The 10,124-nt window shown below is 37.6% G+C and overlaps 1 pseudogene; it reads left to right on the top strand.

Annotated features, from left to right (window-relative positions):
- Window positions 1-4,183: 4,183 nt before the first annotated feature.
- On the top strand, window positions 4,184-6,798 carry LOC107840937 (annotated as a pseudogene).
- Window positions 6,799-10,124: the final 3,326 nt, after the last annotated feature.

Below are 10,124 nucleotides of genomic sequence, written 5' to 3'. Positions count from 1 at the left end.
GAATGCCCATCGTGGCCAGGGCCTGGGCTCGTGTCATGACAGTGTTTCTCATGTGGAAGAAGAAAAGAAGAATATGTAGAAAGATATTCATCGGCTTGCTAATTTGGGAGTTTGACTCCTAGATTTTGAGGATGGAGGGGTATTTGTACAAGAGGTAGCTAAATCTTCCCTATGTGCTGAAGTTACGGAAAAGCAGACCAAAGGCCCCATTTTGATGAAGATTAAGGAAGGTGTTGGTCAACAAAAGGTCATGGCATTTGAAATTAGTGGTGATGGGGTTTTGAGATACAAAGGTAGGTTATGTGTTCCGAATGTGGATGGGTTGTGAGAAAGGATTCTTGAAGAGTCTCATACTTCCAGGTATGTTGTTCACCCTGGCTTTACTAAAATGTATAATGATCTCAAAGAGATTTACAGGTGGAACAATATGAAAAGAGATATTGTTAACTTTGTGGCTAAGTGTTTGATTGTCAACAAGTTAAGGTGGAGACTGATTCTGTCATCCAAGAATTACATTCTCAAAAAATAAAATAAAAAATATTCCTTCATCATCAATATGTTCGCCACACCGCTCATCTGTACACACAACTACTGGAAACGAACTAAGGTTTTGCACAACCTTAGTTTACCAACATCAACACATTTTGTCAACATGTCTGCTGGATGTTTTGCACCCTCTATCTTTTCCAAACACATATCTCCTTCTTCCACTACCCTGTGAGTGAAATGGTACCATCTTCTAATGTGTTTTGTCTTCGAATGATAGACTGGGTTCTTCACCAACTGTATGGCTTTCTGGCTATCTGTCTAAAGAATCTTCTTAAGATATTTCTTGCCCAGTTCTTCTAGATAATCTGCCAACCATATCATCGCCTTTCCATCTTCATCTATTGCCACATACTCACCCTCAGTAAATAAAAAAGTAACGCACTTCTGAAGCCTACACATCCAACTCATTGTTATACCACCTATGGTGTAAATGTACCCAGAAGTTCTCATGCTTGAGTCCACGTCTCCACTAAGATCAGCATTAACAAAACCTTACAAAATCACTTCACCATTGCCAAAACAAAGTGAAGTACTGGATGTACCTTTCAAACATCTTAGAAACCACTTCACAACTTCCCAATGCTCTTTCTCAGGGTTTGTCATATACCTGCTAACAAATTCCACTACATGTGCTATGTCAGGTCTAGTACAGACCATAGCATACATCAGACTCCCAACTGCAGAAGTATATGGAATAAGTGCCATGTGTTCTCGCTCCTGATCTATCTTCGGTGACTGCTCCTTTGACAATTTTATGTGATTTTCTAATGGATTAGTCTTGGGTTTAGCATCATTAACTCTGAATCTGGTCAGCACCTTCTCAACGTACTTTTCTTCAGATTCAAAATGCCAACAGATCTATCCCGAGAAATACTCATCCCAAGAATCTGCTTTGCTGCACCTAAATCTTTCCTCTAAAACTCAGAAGATAGACTTACCTTCAGAGAGTTTATCTCCTTCATACTAGATCCTGCAATCAACATATCATCCATATACAAGAGTAAAAATACATAAGAATCAGTGTATTTCTTGAAGTATCAATACTGATCCTTCTCACTCCTTCGAAATCCACTCTTGCTCATAAAGGAGTCAAACTTCTTGTACCACTATCTAGGTGCTTGCTTCAGCCCATACAAGCTCTTGTTGAGATTGCACACCATATGTGCCTTACCAAGAACTACAAACCCCTATGGTTGCTGCATATACATTTGCTTGTCCAAATCTTCATGTAAAAATGCATTCTTTATATCCATTTGCTCAAGATGAAAATTCTCCGATGCAACAATACTCAATAAAATTCGGATAGTAGTTAATTTTATAACAGGAGAAAATATTTCAGCGTAACCAATACTTTTATTTTTTGAATATCCTTTAACTACTAACCAAGCCTTGAACCTTCTTTTTCCATTTGGTTCTGCCTTGATTCTAAACACCCACTTGTTCAACAAGGCTATCTTCCCTATAGGTAACTCAGTCAACATCCACGTGTTATTCTTTTCTAGTGAGCTCATCTCATCATCCATGGCTTTCTCCCACTTGATTGGACCCTCCACCTGCAGGGCCTCAGCAACAGATAATGTAATAATGGTGAATACCTATCTGGTGCTCTAATGGTCCTAGAAAATGTCCTCTTAGCCTACTCAGGTGTCACTTGTTCCACCTCTGGTTCCTCAATGATAGTCTCTAGAGTTTGTTGAGTATCTGCTGCAACATCATTAGGTGTACTCTTCGGCAACTCAAGCTCAACTCCCACTTGTTTTATAGTTTCTTGAACCTTTTGCTCTCTGTCTTTGTACAAAACATTTTCATAAAATGTCACATCACAATATCTTAGGATCTTTTTGTTTTTGTCATCCCAAAAACTGTACCCGAACATGTCAGAATCATAACCTATAAAGTAGCACTTTATAGCTTTATCATCAAGATTATCACTCTTATCTAGATCAATATGAACATAAGCAGTGCAACCAAAAGTTCTCAAGTGAGAATACTTAAGCTCTTTTCCTGTCAATACTTCTTCCAAAATCTTAAACACCAGAGTAATTGATGGTCCCCTGTTGATCAAGTATGCAACTATGCTCATAGCATCTACCCAAAATGTCTTAGGCAGCCCACAGTGTATCCTTGCGCTCCTTGCACACTCATTCAATGTTCTGTTCATCCTTTCAGCAACTCCATTCTTCCTTGACTTCCCAGGAACTATCCTCATCAATCTGATTCCCTCAGCTACACAGAATAGTTTGAATTCTGACTTGTCATATTCTCCTCCATTATCAGAGCTCAAGCATTTGATTTTCAAGCCAGTCTAATTTTCAACTTCAGCTTTCCACCTCTTCAAAGTGGTAAACACATCTGACTTATGTTTCAAGAAGTAAACCCATACCTTTTTGTTGAAATTATCAATGAAGGTGACATAGAATCTGGATCCACCAATTTATGAAATAAGAGATGGTCCCCAAACATCTATATGGATCATTTCCAGCTGTACTTTCTTCGGATCTCTCACAATCTTCGTGAATCTTACTTGTTTCTATTTACCCATAACACAACTCTCACAAAGACCCATATCAACAGATTTCAGCCCCTCTAAAGCTCCTTTTGCAGCCAGTATCTTTATTTCTTTGGCACTCAGGTGTCCAAGTTTGTTGTGCCACAGACATGAACTGGAAGCACCCTCAGTAATAACAACCATGTTTATACACCTTGCAGTGGTGTACAAAGTTCCAGATTTTGTGCCACGTGCTACAACCATAGCACCCTTCACAATCTTCCACGAACCTTTCTCAAACTCTGCTGCGTAGCCTGTGCTATACAACTAACCAATAGAGATTATATTCTTCTTCAGACCAGGAATATATCTGACATTCTCCAATTTCCACTAATTTCCTGCTAAAGTTTTTATGTAGACATCCCTCTTTCCTTCAATCACTAATGACTTATTGTCAGCAAGATACACCTTTCAAGTTTCCAGACTTGAAGTTTTGGAACAATTCCTTGCTAGGAGATGAATGAAAAGATGCACCAGAATCTAATATCCAGGATTCAACCGGGCTATCCACACTAAGGATTGACTAACAATCATATTGAATTCATTTATATGATCAGCAATAGATCCATTCTCAAGCATCTGTGAATTAAACAATCTACGCATCAAATATACCTTGTTCATTTCAGATGGCTTTTTGTACATATTTGATAGTGCCTTCAATAGATCGGACCTGGTTTTCTCCTTGACGATGTTGAACACCACATTTCTCGACAAAGTCAACTAGATCAGCCCTAAAGCTTATCGATCTTTGAGCTTTTAGTCCTCCTTCTTCATGGACTTCAGCTTTACCCCGTTCAAGGGTTTGTGAAGATCTATCTAGTACAGATAGTCTTCGATCTGTATCTTCCAAAAACCGAAATCTGATCTATCAAAATTCCCGATTCCAAACTTCGATCCTTCCATCTTCAATGATCGTGATGAGTCTCCCAAGCTTTGATACTAGTTGTTAGGATCGATCTGTGTGCACACACACTAAATCTACGGAGAGGATGAAGAAAACTATAGAGAGTTCATGAGAGAGAGAGAGAAGTAATTTCGTGGTAACACCCTTGGGTAACCTTCACGGTGGATGGGATATTTATATTAATGACTTGGAGTATGTACAATTACATAGAGAAATAGGAATAAAAGGTACGCTTAAAATAACATTAATATATAGCAGTATGTCACAAATTAATCAGGCTCCACAACCTAACAGAGAGTCATCCTGATATTGTAAGCATTAAGGCGGAGCTTTCTGACACTACATCATCTTCTTAGTCAGAATCTAAAGCTTCAACTGATAAAAACAATGACGACCCTAATGACAAGACTTACCAGAACCTCATAGAGTAGTACCTCAGCTTGTTGTTGAAGATGAAAAGCAAGATAAAGGTGAAGAGGAGTCTGAATGCTCGTTTCAAGAGGAATGCGAGGTTAATGACTCGAAGACTCAAAAGAAGACTCTCAAAGAATTGGCAGTTTTGAATTTTGTTTTTGACTCTATAATAAATGGTGATAATTGTGATAAAGTCATTCCTCCTAAAGAGAAGGAATAGGTTCCTGTCAAACAAACACTCTCTTCGATATTCCGATTTGAAAACGAGGAACCTCTCTCCCGGAGAAAGAAGATTGGGAAAAGGAAATGGATAATCTTTTTGATGAAATGTACATGTGCAACTCAGAGTCAAATATTGGCTTTACAAATCCATTTGTTTTGCCTATGCAATGTAGACAAACATATGGCAGTCAAGCAGGGAACCAACGTCACATCTTCCCTCCTTTACAAGATTTGTCCTACCAACAACATTTGTTCTTATTGATTTATTAGATTCCATCTTTTATCGTGCTGACTATTAAATTCTTGAACTGGTATATGCAGGCTCAGAGAACTCGAGGGGGGTATGGAGGAAAATATTTTGAAGAGTCACCATCACTCTTGGATGTTGATGGCTTCAGATTCTCTGATTCTTCTGCAGTAGAGGATTCTCCTATTTATGGAGAAGGAACCATTTGGGATTTAGTTCCTTTAAGTATCAGAAGTGCCATGTATCCTCATCAATGTGGAGGATTTGAGTTCATGTGGAAAAACATAGCTGGAGATATAGCTCTTGAGAGGCTGAGAGAGCCTCTATCCGATAGTAAGGGAGGATGCATTATCTCACATCCACCTGGCACCGGAAAATCTGACTCACCATTGTATTTCTTCAGTCATTTCTGATGGTGTTTCCAAAGTGTCGGCCGGTAATCGTTGCTCCATCCAGATTGCTTCTTAATTGGGAAGCCGAGTTCCAGAAATGGGAGGCGGACATTCCCTTCCATAACTTGAACAGCAAGGATTTGTCTTTCCGGAAAGATGAAGGTACAGTTGGTGTCTTCAACTGCTTATCCCGTGCCGCAAAAAAAAAGATTCAAACCTTATACGCATGGTGAAGCTAAGATCGTGGGAAAAAAGTAAGAGCGTTTTGAGAATCAACTATGATTTGTTCAGGATTTTAACGAGAGAAGATGGAAAGGGTTAGACGAAAGAGACTAGAGAAATACTTTTAAAGTTTCCTGATCTTCTGGTTCTTGAAGAAGGGCACATTGCTCGAAATGAGCAAAGCCTTGTTTGGAAAGCACTGAAAGAGGTTGAAACAGAAAAGCGCATAGTTCTTTCTGGAACTCCATTTCAGAACAACATCAAAGAGTTGTACAACACTCTGTGTTGTAAGACCAAAATTTGCTGGTAATATGGAGTAGAAATGGGCTTCCCTTAGCAGTTCCCTTGAGAAGAATGATTGAGCATTGGAAGAGCTAAGGGATATTATTTCACCACTGGTCCATAACTGTAGCAAAAATGTAAAGAGGGTAAGCCTTCCGGGCATAAGGGATACAGTGGTATACCTGAAGCCCACATATTTGCAGAAGGAGTTGCTTAAAAGAATCCTAACAGGCTCCTTTTACGAACAAAATCTGGCGTCTCTGATTTCTGTTCATCCTTCCTTAGTGGCTAAGAGGAAGGAGGTCTGTGAGTTTGAAAGTCAACTACAAGAAATAAGATGGTTGGATCCAGATATTGGAGTGAAAATGAAATTTGTTGTTGGACTAAAAGAAATAGGAAGGAGTTCATCCTTCAAAGTGCTTCTTGCATCGACAGAAGCCTGTTCAGAAGGAATAACTCTTATAGGGGCCTCAAGAGTGGTTTTGCTTGACGCTCTCAGGAATCCCTCAGTAGAGCAGCAAGCCATCAGTCGATCCTACACGAATGGTCAGAAATTTTTTTTGCCATGTTTACTATCCACTCACATCAAAATGGGAGGTTGACAAGATCTAACGGCAGGCAAGAAAAAGATATCATGCAGATGTACTTTTGTCCAGGAATGAAGTGAATACTTCATGTTCTGCGTTAGAGGATGACATACTTGAAGCCATGGTTAAGCATGAGGGTCTCCGTCATATTTTTGAAAAACTATCTCCTGAACCACGATGGTGCCTACTACATGCTTTAATAATTGCAACCATCCTTCTAAACCAAGCAGTTAGGTTAGTATATATATTTGTGTTGCTTTAATTTCTTCTTGTTTGCTGGTACATGAAGCAATCAGACTTTCTTGTTAACTGCATTTCCTTGAACATTGGCTCAAACGCTTTCTCTCTTTCTTGTCAGATTGTTGGCCAAAATGCAGGGATTCGTAGAGGACTCGGAGGTTTTAGCAGCTGTACAAGAGTTTTGCGATTGAATCTGTAATGATACAATGTCTTTTATAGACACTTGAGGTTCAGTTTTATCGTTTCTTGCAATGGAAAATCTATATGGAGAATCTGCAACTATATGATTGTCTAATCAAGATGTAGATTTATGCATTTTATCAAGAACCTTTTTAAGTAAAACTGGCATATTTAGAATATACTAGTTCGTGGGCACGCTCTTTGCGCGTGTACCCTATCTCAATGTGTTCAATTTTTTTCAAGATCATGTATATATTATATTTATTTTATTAACCTTATCACAAGAAAAGTCTTCTTTTTAAGAAAGAAGGAAGTCCTAAACATATGTTTGTCGATCTTGATGAGCTAACTATATATAAATAGAAAACAGTTTTGTTTCTTTAACTAATGAGAAACTTCATAGAATTGTGTCCACAAATTCAAATGTTTTGCCAAAATAACTCAAATTGCCATTTGCAACATTAAAACAAGCTCGCCATCAGAAAAGGGACATTAACAAGTAGCTTCTCTATTATGAAAAGTTTTAATGTAGCCACGAAAGAGGTTCAAGAAAATGTTTCTGATCATGTTCGACTCCTAGTAGTGACCTTTAAGCATTTCTTAGATCCCCTTGAGCGTGTTCAAGATTTAGTATACATGTATAAAGTAAAATTTGACCTACATATCTAGTAATGACAGTTTGATGAACCATACATAGTTTTGTAGATGAAAATTATATTGTACCTGAGAGATTAACATTTGGCAAAGAACTTACTTGGAGGAGCAATTTTCTCCTTCCAACCTTGTCAACAAGGTAGATGGAAGCAAATGTGCTTCCAACATTGACAAGTCCAGTAGTAAAACCGTACAGAAGGGAGCCATCGGATTTGAAACCCGTAATCTGGAATAGGACAGATGCATAAAACCTAATGGCGTTGAGTCCAGTGAATTGCTGGAAGGCCTGCAACAAGATAACTATCACAACTGATTGAATTCGTGCAGCCACATAATGGCTTTTGGAACACAGGCTTAGACATCTGTCATTTCTATTTGGAACTTGATAAGTTGGGATAAAATTTGAGAAACTTTGCAAAGAGATCTATCATGCTTAGACACACAAAAAGTATGAAACTTTTTAACAAATATAAGCACATCATCTTATTCCTGTAGAAGAGAAAGAAGGGAAAATAGCAAATTTGTACAAAAGAGTAGCAATATTTTTTCCAAGTCATGTTGCAGTTACTACTGAACCAACGCCCCAATAGCAAAACTATAACAACCTCCCTGACTAATCCTACGTGATAGGAAAAAAGATCAAAACTAACAAAACTATACACTGAGGAAAGCTTTCGAAGAGTAATTACATTTGTAAAATCTGAACGTCAAATGCCAATATATATATATAACAACACATTTCTATAGCAGACATAAAACGTTCGAACCAACGCTGTCACTATAGAGAGGTTTGACTATATATAGTGAACCAACACCTATAAAATCTACCAACCTCTAGTAAGGTCGTTATGATTGTCCTTACTTCTCACCTCTCGACTGACGACTCATTACCTTCTTGAGCTCTTTTACGTGTCTTTTTTTCTAATTCCTGTTTGACCATCATTGTGTTACCTGCAATAGCTAATCCATGTTGGGTTCGAAGTGTGAAGAAAGTGTGAATGAAAAATGGAGATAAAAATGGTGGAGGAAAGGAGACACCAATTTGGAAAGTGTACTCCCAAAATTGGAAAGTTCAATAAGTCTCCCACATTGGGGGGAGAAGGGAACTTTGGAGTGTTCATAATAATGAACACTTACTCCACCTGATAAGTGAGGCAAGAAAATAGAGATGCCTCGCGCCATCGTTGTCGTCGCTCGGCTCGAATTCGGATTCAGATTTCGAGATAAGATCTATCTTTTTTGTTTCGAACCTCTATTTATACATGCATGCAGAATTTTCGAACTGATGCAATACTTCATCAAACTGGTGCCACTGTTTCGTGAACTGGTATGCTTGTTTCGTGAACTAGTATGCTTGTTCAGGAAAAGACATGTTCTTTGGATGAATGGACATGAATTTCTAAAAAGACACACCATTTAATTGAACCAATGCCACCTTTTCAAAGAGGCATGTTATGGCTATATAAACCTGCTTTCATTCATAGGTTTAGATACGAAATTTACAGAATAAAAAAAAAATTCTTCTTGTCTTCAAAATTACTCTGTGTGATCAATCAAAATGTTCTGTGCGTTCGATGATATTCCAGTTGTTTGAGGTACCGCTATAGTTGGTCTATTTGGACATTTTATCCTGGGAGAAAAATTCTGCAACCTTAGGTACAGTGAGGGGAATTATTTCCTTAAGAAAAGTCCGTGAATTCGGGCGACTTGACCATTTCTGTTTCATCTTGATTTCTGAAAATAAAATACACTTCTAAGAAAGATCACTTTGATCTTGTGTTAAGGGTATTTTTTGTACTTCATTGAGTTCTTGTTATAAATTTGAACTAGTTGAAGTGATTGTTCTGCATATACAGATTCTGCATACCCGTATAAGGAAATAACAACCCACATACAACTTCGCGATGAAATAAGTGCCGTGGAACGCTGAAGAGATTTGTTTGGGAAAAAATAGCATTATTGAACATTAACAAGAGATATCTGAAGAAGCTAGTAAGTTTCAAGTTCAAATAAACATTTGGTCCTAACTAGTTTTGAAAAATTTGCAAATCCATATGCTGCTTAATTTGTTTGATATATTTTTGATATTCCTGAGAAAAACAAATAATAAGGAATTGATGACTAAGTTTAAGGATCTTCAAAATGTTTTTTGATTTTGAACATGTTATACATATATATACTTGTCTTATAATACACACCCGTGTACCTTACTTCAATAAGTTAATTTTATAAAATCACTTTGATACTATAAAAGAAAATATGTATGGATTAATAAATATTTTTGCATATTGAATAACCTACCTTTACAAATAGGCAATAAATTAATAATGTAAAGTCAATAGAGCTACACAATGATCCCTTGTTCACCTCCTCCTGACTGACTCTTTCATCGTACGGAACAAAGCTCCCACGTTGATAGAATAAGACAATCCAAAGCCACAAAACAATAAAAAGCTCAAGAAAAAAAAGTGAATTAAGAGAAAATCATACTTATCAAACATGTTAAATTTTCTTAACCTTTGATCCCTAAATAGTGATATTGGAGGACGGAGGTTGTTGCTAGCTCCGAGGGAGCAACATATCTTCAGTGTTACCGGACATAATCAAAAGTCTGTTTCTATGACTATCAATCTAATATTTACTGAACTGATTTAGGGCGGCTCTTAGAGTAGGAAAATTGCCT

Source organism: Capsicum annuum, chromosome 1 (genome assembly GCF_002878395.1).
Source record: "Capsicum annuum cultivar UCD-10X-F1 chromosome 1, UCD10Xv1.1, whole genome shotgun sequence".
NCBI lineage: Eukaryota > Viridiplantae > Streptophyta > Magnoliopsida > Solanales > Solanaceae > Capsicum > Capsicum annuum.
This window is presented reverse-complemented; position numbering and strand designations above follow the sequence as displayed.